Source organism: Bos grunniens, chromosome 10, assembly GCF_055505025.1.
Source record: "Bos grunniens cultivar Pamir isolate PY7600 chromosome 10, Bosgru_T2T1.0, whole genome shotgun sequence".
Lineage (NCBI taxonomy): Eukaryota > Metazoa > Chordata > Mammalia > Artiodactyla > Bovidae > Bos > Bos grunniens.
The window spans coordinates 87,350,142-87,368,702 of record NC_141174.1 but is presented as its reverse complement, the minus strand read 5'-3'; positions in this window follow the sequence as shown (position 1 = coordinate 87,368,702).

The following is an 18,561-nucleotide window of genomic DNA, read 5'->3' as shown; positions in this document are numbered from 1 at the left end:
TTGATAGGAAGGGGTACAGTGGTGAGTGGAAAGCCATCGGAATAGTGAGTGCTTTGTATGGTAAGACATTTTTTAAAGTACTGTAAGAGGTATAAAGGGAAGGGAAGGAAATTAAAATCTGTTACAAGTTTGTTTTACATTAGGCCCTTGTATACATACTTCTAATCAATCAATAATAATAAAAACAATAAGTGCTTCGACACACTTGCTATGGTCTAGGCACAGCACTCAGTGCTTTGTGTGTGTGTCCTCTGTCCATGAAATTCTCCAGGCAAGAATACTGGAGTGGGTTGCCATTTCCTTCTCCAGTGCATGCATGCTTGCATGCTAAGTCGCTTCAGTTGTGTCCAGCTCTGTGTGACCGTATGGACAGCAGCCCACCAGGCTCCTCTGTCCATGGGATTCTCTAGGCAAGAATACTGGAATGGGTTTCCATGTCCTTCTCCAACATGCTATCTAGGTTGGTCATAACTTTTCTCCCAAGGAGTAAGCATCTTCTAATTTCGTGGCTTTAGTCACCATCTGCAGTGATTTTGGAGCTCCCAAAGATAAAGTCAGCCCCTGTTTCCACTGTTTCTCCATCTATTTGCCATGAAGTCATGGGACCGGATGACTGGGAAAGGTCAATTTTCATTCCAGTCCCAAAGAAAGCCAATGCCAAAGAATGCTGAAACTACCGTACAGTTGCATTTATCTCACATGCTAGTAAAGTAATGCTTAAAATTCTCCAAGCCAGGCTTCAGCAATATGTGAACCGTGAACTTTCAGATGTTCAAGCTGGTTTTAGGCAGAGGAACCAGAGATCAAATTGCCAACATCTGCTGGATCATCAAAAAAGCAAGAGAGTTCCAGAAAAACATCTATTTCTGCTTTATTGACTATGCCAAAGCCTTTGACTGTGTGGATCATAATGAACTGTGGAAAATTCTGAAAGAGCTGGGAATACCAGACCACCTGACCTGCCTCTTGAGAAACCTGTATGCAGGTCAGGAAGCAACAGTTAGAACAGGACATGGAACAACAGACGGGTTCCAAATAGGAAAAGGAGTACGTCAAGGCTGTATATTGTCACCCTGCTTATTTAACTTCTATGCAGAGTACATCATGAGAAACGCTGGGCTGGAGGAAGCACAAGCTGAAATCAAGATTGCCGGGAGAAATATCAATAACCTCAGATATGGCAGATGATACCACCCTTATGGCAGAAAGTGAAGAGGAACTAAAGAGCCTCTTGATGAAAGTGAAAGAGGAGAGTGAAAAAGTTGGCTTAAAGCTCAACATTCAGAAAACAAAGATCATGGTATCCGGTCCCATGAGTTCAGTTCAGTGCAGTTGCTCCGTCGTGAAGCATGTTGTTGAAGCCTGACTTGAAGAATTTTGAGCATTACTTTACTAGCGTGTGAGATGAGTGCAATTGTGCGGTAGTTCCAGCATTCTTTGGCATTGCCTTTCTTTGGGACTGGAATGAAAACTGACCTTTTCCAGTCCTGTGGCCACTGTTGAGTTTTCCAAATTTGCTGGCATATTGAGTGCACCACTTTCACAGCATCATCTTTTAGGATTTGAAATAGCTCAACTGAAATTCCATCACCTCCACTAGCTTTGTTCGTAGTGATGCTTCCTAAGGCCCACTTGACTTTGCATTCCAGAATGTCTGGCTCTAAGTGAGTGATCACACCATCGTGATTATCTGGGTCATGAAGATCTTTTTTGTACAGTTCTTCTGTGTATTCTTGCCACTTCTTCTTAATATCTTCTGCTTCTGTTAGGTCCATACCATTTCTGTCCTTTATCGAGCCCATCTTTGCATGAAATGTTCCCTTGGTATCTCTGATTTTGTTGAAGAGATCTCTAGTCTTTCTGATTCTATTGTTTTCTTTTATTTCTTTGCCCTGACCACTGAAGAAGGCTTTCTTATCTCTCCTTGCTATTCTTTGGAATTCTGCATTCAAATGGGTATATCTTTCCTTTTCTCCTTTGCTTTTCGCTTCTCTTCTTTTGCAGCTATTTGTAAGGCCTCCTCAGACAGCCATTTTGCTTTTTTGCATTTCTTTTTGTCGGTGATGGTCTTGATCCCTGCCTTCTGTATAATGTCATGAACCTCCGTCCATAGTTCATCAGGCACTCTGTCTATCAGATCTAGTAAGCTATGGTCTTCTGACCCTCACTGACAAGGAAACACAGAATGTATAATAATTGAGATTCAGTTGGAGCACCCTGGCTGCAGTGTTGAGAAAGGGCTGGAGGGAGAAGCATGGAGACCTGAGGAGGCCATCGCCATCATCTAGAGGAAAGGTGATGCGGATCCTTGGACCAGTGAGGTCATAGCGATTACATTCTCATTTATCTTCCACCAACCTCTGACATATGTACTGAAATGATCTATATAGAGGAGGAGATTCAGGCTCAGAGGTAAAGTGACTTGCCTAAGGATTCAAAGCATATGAGTAGTAGAGCTTGGATATGAAGCCTAGTTCAACTCCAAAGTCCTTAACAATCATACTGCTACAGTCCTCTCACGTGGGCCTTGTTATCCCAAATTGCAGATGAGAGTACTGAGACTCTAAGAACTCAAGAAACTTGTTTGAGATCAAGTAGGTCTTAATGACTCCAAAGCTATCACTCGGACTTCCCTGGTGGCACAGTGGATAAGAATCCACCTGCCAGTGCAGGGGACATGGTTTCAATCCCTGGTCTGGGAAGATTCCACATGCTGTGGAGCAACTAATCCTGTGTGCCACAACTACTGAGCCTGCACTCTAGAGCTTGCGAGCCTCAACTGCTGAGCCTGTGCGCAGCAGCTCCTGAAGCTCGTGTGCCTAGAGCCTGTGCTCCACAACAAGAGAAGCCACTGCAGAGGCCCTCACACCTCAACAAGGAGTTCCGTTCAGTTCAGTCGCTCAGTCGTGTCCGACTCTTTGTTACCCCATGAATTGCAGCACGCCAGGGCTCCCTGTCCATCACCAACTCCCGGACTTTACCCAGGCTCACGGTCAAAGGCTCTGGCATAGTCAATAAAGCAGAAATAGATGTTTTTCTGGAACTCTCTTGCTTTTTCGATGATCCAGCGGATGTTGGCAATTTGATCTCTGGTTCCTCTGCCTTTTCTAAAACCAGCTTGAACATCTGGAAGTTCATGGTTCACGTATTGCTGAAGCCTGGCTTGGAGAATTTTGAGCATTACTTGACTAGTATGAGAGATGAGTGCAATTGTGCAGTAGTTTGAGCATTCTTTGGCATTGTCTTTCTTTGGGATCGGAATGAAAACTGACCTTTTCCAGTCCTGTGGCCACTGCTGAATTTTCCAAATTTGCTGGCATATTGAGTGCAGCACTTTCACAGCATCATCTTTCAGGAGTAACCCCCACTTTTGCAACTAGAGAAAGCCTGAGCAGAAGCAACAAATACTCAGAGCTGCCAAAAGATGGATAAATAAATACAATTTTTAAAAGAGTTAGTACTCTTATTACAAACCAAGACTAATTCTCAACCTAAAATGGGACTTCTGCCCACAGATGTTTCTATTCTGGGTGGGAAGATTCTTTATATGAGAGCCTCTGGACTGTGTATAAAGTGTGTAGGGCATGAAGAGGAGGTGGAGTGACATTTACCTGGAGTGGGGGGAAGAGGGGATTGATGGAAAGGTTGCTATTTTCCATAGGCTTTGAAAAATAGCTGGCTAAGTCTTGGATAATTCTTACTGTGGTCAGGACTGCTGTTGGTTCTTCTCAAAGATACAATAGTATCTGGAAAAAAAAATTTTATATCATATAACATGTATGTTATACATAAAACTTTTAAAAGATAGGGGGAAATAAAAATTTAAATAAATAGTACTCAAAATTCCATGCTCTGAGATAACCACTGGTATTATGTTAAAGTAGACATATCCATATTTTTTCCCATGTATAAACACACCTTTTGAAAATTGGATTATAAGGTATATATTGTTTTACAATAGGATATTCCCATTTCATGTATTTTGAACATTTTCCTACATGATTAAATGTGGAAATTTCATTCTACAAAATCATTTGTAATGGTTGCAAAGTATTCCATTATTCTTTTACTCCAAAAAAAGTAACTGAATATCTAACTATCTGAAAAGTACTGTCCTGGGCTCTCTAGGGATACACAAATTAGCAGAAGTGAGAAAAATCCCCCATCTTACGTAATTTACATTTTAGTAAGAGAAGACAGACATTTCAAAAAAAGAAATGTAGTAAATAAATAAGTATAGGGCATTGTAGGCCGTTGTGAAGATTTTTATTTTTTGCTGTGAGTGAAATGGGGAACCATTGCACTGCCTATTATATGAGTATATAATTTATCCAACCAAGTCAGGCATTGGTTGGCCATTTAGGTTATTTCCAATATTTTGCTATTATAAAAAACATATTTTTATATATAGATATACAGTAGACACTTTTTTGCTTATTGGCTGTTTGATGTTTTTGTCATAAGAGTAGTATATTCTAATTGTGATAAGCCAAAGAATATAGAGATATATACAGAAATTTCAATAATCTTCTCACTCTCTTTTCAATTTCACCCTTCTGACATAATTAAACTGAATTAGTCAGGAAAACAGAAAAATACATGGGTACTTTAACAGAGATAATTTTAATCTAGGTTGGAGTTGACATGCTAGGGCCCATAATTCATTCAAGTACAATAGTTGGTCAAATCCCATCGTATCTATTTTTGTAGATAAAGTTTTATTGGAACATAGCCATGCTCATCTGTTTTTCAATCATCTATGGCTGCTTTCCTGCTACAACAGCAGAGTTGAGTAGTTGTTACAGACACAGTATGGCCTACAGAGCGTAAAATGTTTACTGTCTGGTCCTTTACAGTAAAAGATTACAAATCCCTGATGCAGGAGATTGGGGTGGTATGAAGAATACTGGCCCCCAATGATGTCCATATCCTAGTCTCCAGAATCTGTCACTATTAGGGAAAGAAGGCCCTTTGAGGAAAGTGCATTACTCCAAGGTTGGGAATCATATGATTCATGTAGGTCATATACAGAACATCAAAACCTGTGTACACGTGTCCCAGAACACTGACCAAAGAGATCCAAGCACATATTTCAATTTTCTAGTGACATTTTCTACTAAATAATTAACTACAGAACTAAACCTATTCCTTTATCCAAAACATGCATAATATGCCTTCTATGTACTTCACAAGCAAAGTTCCTGCTGTCATGAAGTTTTGGCTAAGGGGACTTTGTAGATAATGATAAGGTTACAGATCTTGAGAAGGGGACATTATCATGGATTACCAGTGTGTATCCAATGTAATTGCAAGGGTCCTTAAAAGGAATACAGGGAGGCAGGAGAGTCAGAGAGTTGAAGATGCTATATTGCTGTCTGTGAAGGTGGAGCCATAAACCAAACTATACAGGCAGCTTCTAGAATATGGAAAAGGCAGGGCAATAGATTCTTTCCTAACCCCTCTGGAAGGAATGAAGACTTGCTGATACCTTGATTTTTTGTTTATTTTTTTAATTGAAGGATAACTGCTTTACAGAATTTTGTTGATGCCTTCATTTTAACCCAGTGAAACCCATTTTGAACTTCTGCCCTCCAGAACTGTAAGATAATAAATGTGACTTGATTTAAGCCACTAGGGTTGTGGGAACATACTGGAGCAGCAATAGCGATCCAATACACTTGACTTAAACAGATACTGGAAGACTGAGGAGGCCAAAGCGGGCTTTGAGATAACAGAGAAGCTGTAGGAAATGGCTCCCCACCTAGGGCTGGAGAACAAAGGGAATTAGCCAGAGTTGTTTGAACGCAGACACTAGGAGAGCCGGGACCCAGACCTCTTGAGGAGCAGACACTAGAGGACCAGTGCTCTAAAGGGGCGTTACGAAGCTCATTCTGGGGTTGCGGAAAGTAGTGAGAACTGGAACCAACTGCTGCTGCCAGTGGGAAAAATTACTGGGATTACTTTTACAGGAAGCCCTCAGGAGGCAGATAGGAAGTCCCTCCTTCAACTTTCCAGTCTCCCTCCTGCACCCCGTATTAACAGAGGGTGACAACAGCTGGCAACTGTAGTTTGTGGCATTTGAGGCCTGGCATCACAAAGCAGAATGAAAGGTTTCTGGACCTGAGACAAGAGTCTAACAACAAGCACACAGTGTTAATGATATTATCTGCATGCTATACACTTTTCTCTGTGCTCATACAAAGATTTATTCACATGTATTGCAGGCATTCCTCTTTTTATTTAGAAAAAAATGTGATCATATTATACACATGACTTGAAAACTTGGTTGTTTCATCAAACTATCAATATAAATTATGCTCATCTTTCCAAATAAGCATACTAGAACAATCTCATCTTTTAAAAGCTGCTCAGTAATATCTAGTGGAAATGCCAACATTTATCCAGTCGTTCCCAATTCCAGTGATTAGTCCAGGGTTTGGCATGTGACTCGATCCAGTCTGGAGTCCACTGGAGCTGAGGGTGTGGTCATACCTACCCAATCACATGCCTGAGAATGTGAGAGGAGCAGTTCCTCCAAAGGAAAATCTACGTTTTCGACAGAAAGAAAAACTGCTGGAGAAGGAAACAAAAAATGTCCACCTCAACTTTGTCATATCCTTTGCCTGTTGCTTCTGTTGGGTAGTTTTTTAACTGGTTGATTAATGGTCTTTGAAGATAGCGAATATTAATCCTTTTTATATGTATTACAAATGTTTTTTTCTAGCATATGATTGCTTTGTGGCATCTTTACCACACAAAAGTTAAAATTAGTACATAGTCCAATATGGCTTTTTTTTTTAGTTTATGGCTGTGGATTTCCTTTCTTGCTTAATGTTTTCCTCCTACAGAGATTAAGCACACCGGTCACTGCATTGGTCAGGATAGATTAGGGGTGCTGTGATAAGAAGGAAAAAAATGATCTAAAATCTCAGTGGAGTAAATCAGTAGAAGTATTTCTGCTTATATTACATGTTAGGTTGGCAGAAAGCTGTATGGATTGTGGTCACTCAGGGGCCCATGCTAAAGGAGACTGAATCTCAAGATGTGCTTCTATAAACACCAACACAGAGGAAGAACAAGAAGAGGAAAAGATGGGTCAGCACTGGCTCTTAAAGTTTCTGCCCTGAGTTTCCCTGGTGGCCTAGTGCTTAGGACTCCAAACTTCTACTGCAGGAGCACAGGTTTGATCCCTAGTTGGGGAACTAAGATCCCCCATGCTGCCAAAACAAAAAAAGCTTCTGCCCCCAAATGCCATCTGTGATTTCCTTTCACGTGTTATCGACCAAATTCAATCACATGGTCAGGATTAATTTCAGATTGAAAGAGGAAGTACAATCCTACCATATGCGTAGGAGAAGAAAACCAAAATATTTATAAACAGCCATGAAGATTACTATAATCCACATTTCAGCCACCAAAGGCCTTTCCCACAATCCAAATATTCTCATTCACAGGCTTCCCTGGTGGTCCAGTGGTTAAGAATCTACCCCAATGCAGGGGACACGGGTTTGATCCCTACTCTGGGAATATCCCACATGCCGTGAGATAGCTAAGCCCTGCACCACAACTACGGAAGCCCACTTGCCTAGAGCCCCTGCTCTGCAACAAGAGAAGCCATCTCTCTGCAATGAGAAGCCCGAGCACCGCAGCTGGAGAGTCGCCTACGCTCACCAGATCTAAGGAAAGCCTGTGCACAGCAGCAAAGACCCAGTGGAGCCCAAAACCAAACCAAACCAAAAAAAAAAAAAAAACACAAAACCAAAAAATCCAAATAGTCTCACTCACTTTTTCTGAAGGGAATCAGCCCCAAAGTCCCATTCTGATTGGACCTTTATTCTCACATTTTAGTCCTTGGGGAGGTTTTAAATGTGGATATGAGGGCAGCAGCCTTGAATAGATTCTTACTATAACACTGGGTTTTCGTTGTTTGAGCTTTTATTTGTGAGTAGAAGCAGTCTTCCAACTCTGCAAATCTCTGAATTCCTGGACTCTCTCTTTTGACTTTCATTCCTGCTTGCAAACCACTCAGCCCCTCCCTCCCTTTCTCTCTCTCTGTAATAACTTGTCAAAAACAGCCAAAGCATACGGTTAACATTATGTTTTTTAATTGCTTCTTCTAGATCTACAACTTCATTAGGTACATAATTTACCTTCCAAGTAATTTCATGCAACAGCTTTTACCAAATGTTTCACCATTGGATAACATGACTCATCGTCCTTGTCACTGCCAATGACACTTTACAGGTTTTTGTTCTGGCAGCATCTCATATTAGGCATGAGGTCGGGATTAAACTGTAGTAACAAACTCCCAAATCTTGATCACTGAAAACAAAGAAAGTTTATTTCTTGCCTATGCTATATATCCAATGTGGGTCAGCAGGGCCGACTGTTTGATGAAGTCACCCAGGAGCCTTAGCTGATGGAAGGTCCACTTCAGCATCTGCTTCTACAATCATCACAGCAGGGAGAGGGAATATGGCACCGATCCATGGCTCTGCCTAGAAGTGACACATCTCCCTCCTCCTAACACTTGGATATTTGTGAACAAACTTAATGGCTATCACAGGTATTTTTGTTTTGAGGGTTTATTGTGGTGAAATAGACTATAGGTAACAATAACAACCTCTCATTATTCACATCACTGGGTCCCATTTTTTAACTCCAAGGACTACTCTATTTTTATGGTTCGGAGGATGGGCCACCATATTCTGCCCACCTTCAAAAAAATGTAATTTTGCTTTAAGGCTAAATGAAAACACCCAGTCCTTAAGACTGACTTCCTTCCACTACACCACCCTCACTCAAAATAAGTTATAATTTGGATATCTCCTTATTCTATCCTTCTTTCTTACCTGATATTTCATTCTGCAATTCTATTAAAGACTGAAACTCCTGGTTAATAATGTGTTTTACAAGAGAGTCAACTCAGAGAAATTTTAAAAGTTTTTATTCAAAACAAAATCCTTATTTTGTTTTTATTCAAAAATTTTAAATGACTTGGTTTAGTTCCCTAAGATGATGGATATTCATCAGGTTATGATGATCTACTTTGTGGAATGGAAGAATGTTAGTTAGAAAAGTGAACTATTGTTTAGCAACTAAAAGGTAAACATAAATATTCGAGAAGTAGCAACATGAGACAGCTTTCTAATCATTTATCCTGAAATTAGATCCTCGATCTATCTTGAAGCTAGGCTCCCTTAATGCAGGCTTCTTAATCATTGGATGAAAATGCTTCAACAGAAAATATGTTGAATTAAACATTACAGAGGGGATGGCTGCTGAAAATCCCTTGTCTGTGAAGAAACAGACAATACAGCTGCTGCTGCTGCTGCTAAGTTGCTTCAGTCCTGTCCGACTCTGTGCGACCCCATAGACGGCAGCCCACCAGTCTCCCCCGTCCCTGGGATTCTCCAGGCAAGAACACTGGAGTGGGTTGCCATTTCCTTCTCCAATGCATGAAAGTGAAAAGTCAAAGTGAAGTCGCTCAGTTGTGTCTGACTCTTCGCGACCCCATGGACTGCAGCCTACCAGGCCCTTGCATCCATGGGATTTTCCAGGCAAGAGTGCTGGAGTGGGGTGCCATTGCCTTCTCCGGACAATATAGCAGGTAAGTAAGCAAAGGAGGCATTCATTCATTCAGCTAGCACTTACTGAGTTCTTGTTATATGTCAGTTCCTAGTCAAGCATAAAAGGTACAGTGGAAAACAAGATAGATACTAACCTTGACTTCCTGAGGCTTACTGTTAGGTACGGGTCAACACCAAGTAGACAAATAGATAAAATAATTATACATTGTGATAGCTATAATGAAAAAAATGAATGAGAGAGACACATCAGACAGGATCCTTGATTGTAAGCAAGCAAATCCACTTAGGTTAAAAAAAAGTGGTGGGGGTGGGTAGTTATTAGAAGGTAATTGGAAACTTTGGATCAAAGGGAGTCTGGATAAATAGACTTGGAAAGCGAACTAGAACCCTGAGAGGTCCAGAGACTGAGTATCAGAAACCACTGAGAAGGTGATGCTGCAGATAGCTGGGTTTGCTAGGTCTCTGCCCTTGTGTCTAGGTCTCAATAGAGAACCAGGGAACCGACAGCAAGCGTTTGTGCGACTGGATTTGATTCACGCTCCTGTCCAGCTGCCTGAACCGTGAAGCTGTTCTCCCCCCGCTCCTGGCTTCCACTGTGGGTGGCTAGCTCTGGACACTTGCTTCCCACAAAAACTCCCACCATGGGGGATTCCCTCTGTGAGGTCTAATATAATAGAGGTGACTTAGATGTGGGTCAGCCAAAAATAAGGCAAATATTGACTACAGGTGAAATAAACACCATGTACTGTCTTGGATAAGAAGGCATCTCAGAGGGAGTAACATTTAAGCTGAGTACATCATGAGAAACGCTGGGCTGGACGAAGCACAAGCTGGAATCAAGATTGCCGGGAAAAATATCAATAACCTCAGATATGCAGATCACACCACCCTTATGGCAGAAAGTGAAGAAGAACTAAAGAGCCTCTTGATGAAAGTGAAAGAAGAGAGTGAAAAAGTTGGCTTAAAGCTCAACGTTCAGAAAACTAAGATCATGGCATCTGGTCCCATCACATCATGGCAAATAGATGGGGAAACAGTGTCAGACTTTATTTTTTGGGGCTCCAAAATCAGTGCAGATGGTGATTGCAGCCATGAAATTAAAAGACGCTTACTCCTTGGAAGGAAAGTTATGACCAACCTAGATAGTATATTAAAAATCAGAGACATTACTTTGCCAACAAAAGTCTGTCTAGTTAAGGCTATGGTTTTTCCAGTGGTCATGTATGGATGTGAGAGTTGGACTGTGAAGAAAGCTGAGCGCTTTTAAACTGTGGTGTTGGAGAAGATTCTTGAGAGTCCCTTGGACTACAAGGAGATCCAACTAGTCCATCCTAAAGATCAGTCCTGGGTGTTCATTGGAAGGACTGATGCTGAAGCTGAAACTCCAATACTTTGGCCACCTTATGCGAAGAGTTGACTCGTTGGAAAAGACCCTGATGCTGGGAGGGACTGGGGTCAGGAGGAGAAGGGGACGACAGAGGATGAGATGGCTGGATGGCATCACCGACTTGATGGACATCAGTTTGAGTGAATTTCGGGAGTTGGTGATGGACAGGGAAGCCTGGTGTGCTGTGATTCATGGGGTCACAAAGAGTAGGACACGACTGAGCAACTGCACAGAACTGAACTGAACTGAAGCCTATTTTTTCCTTTTCCTAAATTTGCTACACTATGGGTTTAATAAGTGTTTCCCTGATAACTGATGAAGTTGAACATCTTTTTATGTATCTATTGGCCATTTAGAATATGCTCTTTAGTGAAGTGCCAATTCAACTCTCTTGACTATTTGCTCTATTGGATTGTCTGCTTTTTATTTTGTTGAATTGCTTTGAATAAGTTTTATAAGCTTCTCGCATAATATTATAGAAGATTTCTTTTGTTGGATACATGTATTTTAATATGTTCTCCCACTAGTGGCTTGCTTTTTCTCTCTCTTCTAGGACCCACCTCCTAGAGTAATGGAAATAAAAACAAAAATAAACAAGTGGGGCCTAATTAAACTTAACAGCTGTTTCACAGCAAAGGAAACTAGAAACAAGGTGAAAAGACTACCCTCAGAATGGGAGAAAATAATAGCAAAGGAAACAACTGATAAAGAATTAATTTCCAAAATATACAAGCAGCTCATACAACTCAATACCAGAAAAACAAACAACCCAATCATAAGATGGGAAAGGGACCTGAAGAGACATTTCTCCAAAGAAGACATACAGATAGCTAACAAGCACATGAAAAGATGCTCAACATCACTCACTACTAAAGAAATGCAAATCAAAACTCCAATGAGACATCACCTCACACCAGTCAGAATGGCCATCCTCAAAAAGTCTACAAAAAATAAATGCTGGTGAGGGTGTGGAGGAAAGGGAACACTTGCATTGCTGTGGGAATGTAAATTGATACACTATGGAAGATGGTTTGGAGACTATTTAAAAAGCTAAGAATAAAACCACCATAAGACCCAGCAATCCCACTCCTAGGCATATACCCTGAGGAAATAAAAATATGTGAAAAAGACACATGTACCCCAATGTTCATTGCAGCACTATTTACAATAGCTAGAACATGAAAGCAACCTAGATATCCATCAACAGATGATTGAATAAAGAAGCTGGGGTACATATGTATGATGAAATACTACTCAGCCATAAAAAGGAACACGTTTGAATCTGTTCTAATGAGGTGGATGAAACTAGAGCCCATTATACAGAGTGAAGTAAGTAAGAAAGAGAAATATAAGATTGTATACTGACATATATATGGACTCTGAAGAGATGGCACTGATGAATTTATTTTCAGGGCAGCAGTGGAGAAACGGACATAGAGAGCAGACCTATGGACACGGTGGGAGGAGAGGAGGGAGAAGGGGAGATGTATGGTGAGAGTAACATAGAAATTTACAATACTATATGTAAAATAGATACCCAATGGGAATTTGTTGTATGACTCAGGGAACTCAAACGGGCTCTGCGACCAGCTGAAGGGTGGGATGGGGAGGGAGATGGGAGGGAAGTTGGGGAGGGAGATGGGAGGGACGTCTGGGAGGGAGGGGACATGGTTGTACCTATAGCTGATTCTTGTTGATCTATGACAGAAAACCACAAAATTCTTTAAAGCAGTTATCTTTCAATTAAAAATTCGTTTAAATTAATTAACATGTTTATTTTTGGCTGTGCTGGGTGTTTGTTGCTGCGTGTGGGCTTTCTCTAGTTGCGGCCAACAGGGCCTCCTCTTCGCTGTCACGCGTGGGGTTCTCTCGCAGAGCACAGGCTTCGGGCGCACAAGCTTCGGTAGTTGTAGTACGCAGGCTCAGTAGGAGCGGCTCGTGTGCTCTAGAGCGCAGGCTCGGTTGCTCTGTGGCGTGTGGAATTCTCCCATACCAGGGGTTGAATTCATGTCCCCTGCATTGGCAGGCAGGTTCTTATCCGGTGTACCACCAGGGAAGTCCATCTCCTTGTAGCATCTTATGATGAAGAGAAGTTTTCATTTTATATACTCCAATTTATTCAAGTTTTCCTTTGTGGTTGGCACTTTTTGTATCTCATTTAAGAAATCTCTTCCTATCTTAGGGCCTTAATGATATTCTTCTATGTTAACTTATAGAAGATATTATTTTACATTTCACATTTAGATTTATAATTTGTCTGTAATTGCTTTCAGTGTATGATTTGAGGTAGAGGTCATGAGTCATTTTTTTGCTAAATGATATCCAATTGACCTGTATCTTTTTCTGAAAAGAGTGCGCTTTTTCCAGGTGTCTCTGAACTATTTCTTTGTTCCTTGGTCTATTTGTTTCTCCTAGTGCCAATGTTATAATGATTTAACCACTCTAGGTTTATAATATATATTGATATCTGGTAGTCTGAGGCCTCCACTTAGGTTGTTTCCTTCGAGACTGCATTTCCTTCTTCTGAATCATCACATTTCTATAAATATTGGAATCAGTTTATTAGTATCTGTAACAAATCTAGGATTTTGATTACAATTACACTGAATATATTCCAATTAAATACCTATCAATATAGGAAGAACTAATATCTTTACAATATTGAGTATTCAAATCTATGAAAAGCATAATCTGTTTATTTAGGCCTTTAATTTCATCAAAAGTTTAATAGCTTTCTGTGTAGAGGTCTTTTTTTTATAAAATGTGTTCAAATATATTTTTTGTTGTGTTAAAAATGTAATTGACATCTTTTTCTGAAGTACATCTTCTATTTATTTATTGCTGATATAGAAATGTAATTGATGTTTGTTAGCTCACATCCCATCCAGTGAAATTCACTTATTAATAAATTTTACTATCCAATAATTTTTGTGAGAATTATTTCAGATTTTCTCCATGCACCATCATGTTCTCTGTGAATGACAGTTTTATTACTTCTTTTCTTTTTTTTTTTATATTACTTCTTTTCTAATCCTGATTTTCCCCTTCTACTTACATTATCATCTTGTCTCATTCCAATTATCAAAAGAAATACTTTCACTGTTTTACCTTTAATTATGTTTTGTTGTGGGTTTTTGGTAAATAGTTATAATCATATAAAGGAGTTTCCTCCTATTACTGGTTTATTGAAGTAGTATCATGAATAAGTGTTGAATTTTATTAAAGGATTTTTCTATATCTATCAATGTGATCATGTCATTTTTTTTCTTTTTGCTAATGTGACAAATTTAAATGGTTGGTTTTCAAATATTAAACAGTTTTTTTGTGTTCCTAGAATAAGCTCCTCTTGGTTTTATTCCATTACATGTATGTGTGTGTGTGTATATATATATATAGAGAGAGAGAGAGAGTTGGATTAAGTTTGCTAATATTTTGCTTAAGATTTTCACCCCATGGGAATGAAAGACAGTGGTCCTTACTTTTCCTGTCTTGTAATATCCTTGTTAGGTTTTGGTTTCACGGTCCTGGCCTTGTAAAGAGTTGAGAATGTTATATCTTTTTCTGTTCTTGAGAAGACTAAGATTGGCTGTTATTTCTTCCTTGTCTAGCAAATTCACTGGTGAAATCATGTGTGTCTGGTGTTTTCTTTGTAAGAAAGTTTTAGATAACAGATTCAACTTTTTAAATAGATGTAGAACTGTTCTCATTTTCTTGGATATGAGTCAGTTTTGGCAAGTTGTAGGCTTTATGGAATTTGTTCATTTTGTTTAAATCATCAGTTGTATTTGAATCAGACTGTTCACCATATTCATTATCTTTTATAGTGTTTATAGGATCTGTAGTGGGTGACCCTTGCTGCTGCTGCTAAGTCCCTTCAGTCGTGTCCAACTCTGTGCTACCCCATAGACGGCAGCCCACCAGGCCCCGCCGTCCCCCGGATTCTCCAGGCAAGAACACGGGAGTGGACCCTTAGTTCATTCATGATGATCATAATTTCTAAAAAGGGCTTCTGTCCTTACTGGCACACACAGGACTGCTCGTTTGCCTTTCGTGTGGAATCGACATCATGATGATGATAATTTCTTCCTTTTTTCTTCTTCTTGATAAGTTTTATTAGGAGAAATTTAATTTTATTTATTATTTTTATTTCATTTTATTACCAATTTCATTAAAATTTTCAAATAGCCAACTTTAGGCTTTGCTGACTTATTTTTATTTTAAATTTTATCTCTGCTCTCATTATTTGCTTACTGCTAGCTTGAGTTTGATTTGTTATTCTCTTAATAGCTGCCTGGGATGGAAACTTATATAACTGATTTTCAACCTTCCAATTTTTCTTATATTGGCACATATGGCTATGATTTCCTTCCAAGTTTATTTGCTTGGTTAATTTTTTACTGTGGTAGATCATGTGACACAAAAGTTGCCACCTAGGAGTTAAATTCAGTAATGATATGAAATACAAAATCAACACACAAAAATTAGGTTTTTTTCTGTACACTATGAACAATTTAAAAAGGAAAGTAGGAAAATAATTTAATTTTTAATAATATTAAAATAAATAAAATTCTTCAGAATAAATTTAACCAAGAGATTCACATTGAAGAGCTTAATCATTTATATTTAAAATAATTATTGATTAGAAAGGTCTTTCTTCTGTTATTTAACTATCTTCTGTATGGTTTATACACTTTTCATTCCCCCATTACTGCCCTGACAATTTTTTGGGTTGATTTTTATGTAGGATTATATTTTGATTCCCTTCTTTTCTTTTCTGTATGTATTTTAGTGATTTTTCAATCTAATCTGAATAATACCAATGTCTGAGCTTCGTCAGGGATAGTTTTTATCAATTTTATTTTTTTTGAATGGGCCATTTTTTCCTGTTTCTTTGTACTTTTTGTGATTTTTTGTTGTTGTTGAAACTGGATATTTGAATATTATAATAGGTTATCTCTGGAAATTAATCTCTCTCCCTCGCCCAGGATTTGCTGGTCTTGATTTTTGAAGCCTCAACTTACATTCAGCCAGTGCTTTTACTGAAATTTCCTTGAACACTGAGCACTTAAACAAATACCTTTCCCAATTTTTGCAGTTGGCTCTTGCGGGAGTATTCCTTTAACACTTAGCCAGGCCACTTGAAATTCTTCCTCAGCCTGTTACTTCCTGGTTACACTGGGCATATAGATCAGCCAGTGGTAGAATTTCAGGATCTTCTCAGGTCTTTCCTGAGCACGCATCTTGTTTAGCTTTCTAAATACCCCAGTGTGCATAAGCACTTTTGAATTTGAGTGCTCTTAACTTCCCAGAAAACTCTCTCCAGCTTTTACTTCCAGGCTTTAGAAGGTCTTTTGTGTACCAGCCGTAATCTTTGGCCCCAGGCCGTAGCAGGTTATTTATTCACTTTACAGTGTTTTCAAGCAATGACCACTGCTTTGGGTTCCAGCGCTGGCAAGATGGAGACAAGGACCTTGAATTAGTCCTTCAGCTAGCCCCCAGACAGATTGGAATAGACAAACACAGTGATACCAGGGATCAGGGCTCTTCCCTGGAAAGGTGGGCTTCTGTCTGCTGCAGAGTCAGGGAGGGAGTAGGGAAGGGGCAAGTAAAAATGTCATTAAGTTTTCTTACCATTTTTAAGTTGCCTTAAAAAAAAATTAAGCATTTGGCTGGTTGCTATAAATCTTTGACTGTTTTCCAGAATTCTGATAAAGTTGGTGTGATACCTTCTGTTTGTTTTTTCAATGATTTGTGGTATGGAATTGGGAGCTATCTACTCTGTATTTTGTTGCTGTTCCTCTCTCCACAAATTTCGATATATATATATTTAAATAATTTCCCATTCATTTTATTTATTTTTGGCCACACTGGTTCTTCCGTGTGGTACCCGGGGGCTTCTCTCTAGTTATAGCACATGGTCTTCTCTTGTGGAGCATGGGCTCTAAAGCATGAGGACATCAGTAGTTACAGCACATGGGCTCTCTAGTTGTGGCACACAGGCTTAGTGCCCCCACAGCATGTGGAATCTTAGTTTCCCAGACAGGGACTGAACCTGCATCCCTGCATTTGAAGGCAGATATATAACCACTGTACCTCCAGGAAGTCTCCAGATTTTGATATGTTAATACATATATATATATACATATATACACTTTTCATATATATGTATATATGCACACTGTTCAAACATATGTATACATATGTATGAAAAAATATATGTACTTTTATTTTGAAGTAGATTAACAGAAGATTGCAAAGAAACACGCAGGGAAGTTACATGCATCCTTTTCCTATTCTCCCCCAAAGTTATTAACAATATCACGTGGAAGTATAGTACAATATCAAAACCAAGAAGCTGACACTTGAAAGAACTATTTTCTCCCTCTACCCCTAATTCCTGGCAACCACTAATCTCTTCTCCTTCTCTGTAATTACATTATTTCATCACCTGGTAGCTCAGACAGTAAATAATCCACCTGCAATGCAGAAGACCTGGATTTGATCCCTGGGTCCGGAAGAGCCCCTAAAGAAGGGAATGGCTACCCACTCCAGTATTCTTGCCTGGAGAATTCCATGAACAGAGGAATCTGGTGGGCTACCATCCATGGGGTCGCAAAATCAGGCGCAACTGAGCTATGAGATATTTCATTAATGCTACATAAATGGAATCAAGCAGTAATTCACATAATTCTTTCGGGATTGTTTTTTTCACTCAGCATAATTTCCATGAAGTTTATCTAAGCTGTTGTGTATCAATATGTATATTTTTTAATTGCTGAGTAGTATTGAGCCGGGAAGGAAGAGGAGAAGATACAACTTTTAAAAGAATAACATAGATGTTATGGATAAGACAAAAACTGGTTAGAACCTACTAGGCCCAAGATGGTGGAAGATTCAACTTCCAGTAGACCTTGACCCTCACGGTAATACATTAGTGTGCTAAATTACAGGCATACAGTACAAATGCTGTGACAGTTCTGAGGCCAACCATAAAAGATTACGGAGTAGGCTGTAGCCCAGTTCCTGGAAATTTCCATCTCTTTTCCCAAATAGCTGGAATAATCCTCCCACTCATTAGCCTATGAAATTACCAAGCCCATAAAAACTAAACATCTCCCATGTTTGGGTCCATTTGCCTTTTGAGACTGACTGCATTTTGACTGTGAAATGTGTATCTCCCAGGGTGTCTCACCTTCTAAGACTGCCCACATTCTAAGAAGTGTGTATCTCCCAGGGCGTCTCACCTTCTAAGACTGCCCACATTCTAAGAAGTGTGTATCTCCCTAAATAAATCTGCTTTCCCACCCTTGTGGCTCAGATGGTAAAGTGTCTGCCTGCAATGCAGGAGACCCAGGTTCTATCCCTGGGTTGGGAAGATCCCCTGGAGAAGGAAATAGCAACCCACTCCAGTACTCTTGCCTGAAAAACCCCATGGACAGACAAGCCTGGTAGGCTACAGTCCATGTGGTCACAAAAAGTCAGACATGACTAAGTGACTTCACTTTCTTTCACCCTTGCCTTCTGGCTTATATCCCTTATAGAAGATTAGAGAAAGAAAGTGAAAGTTGCTCAGTCGTGTCTGAC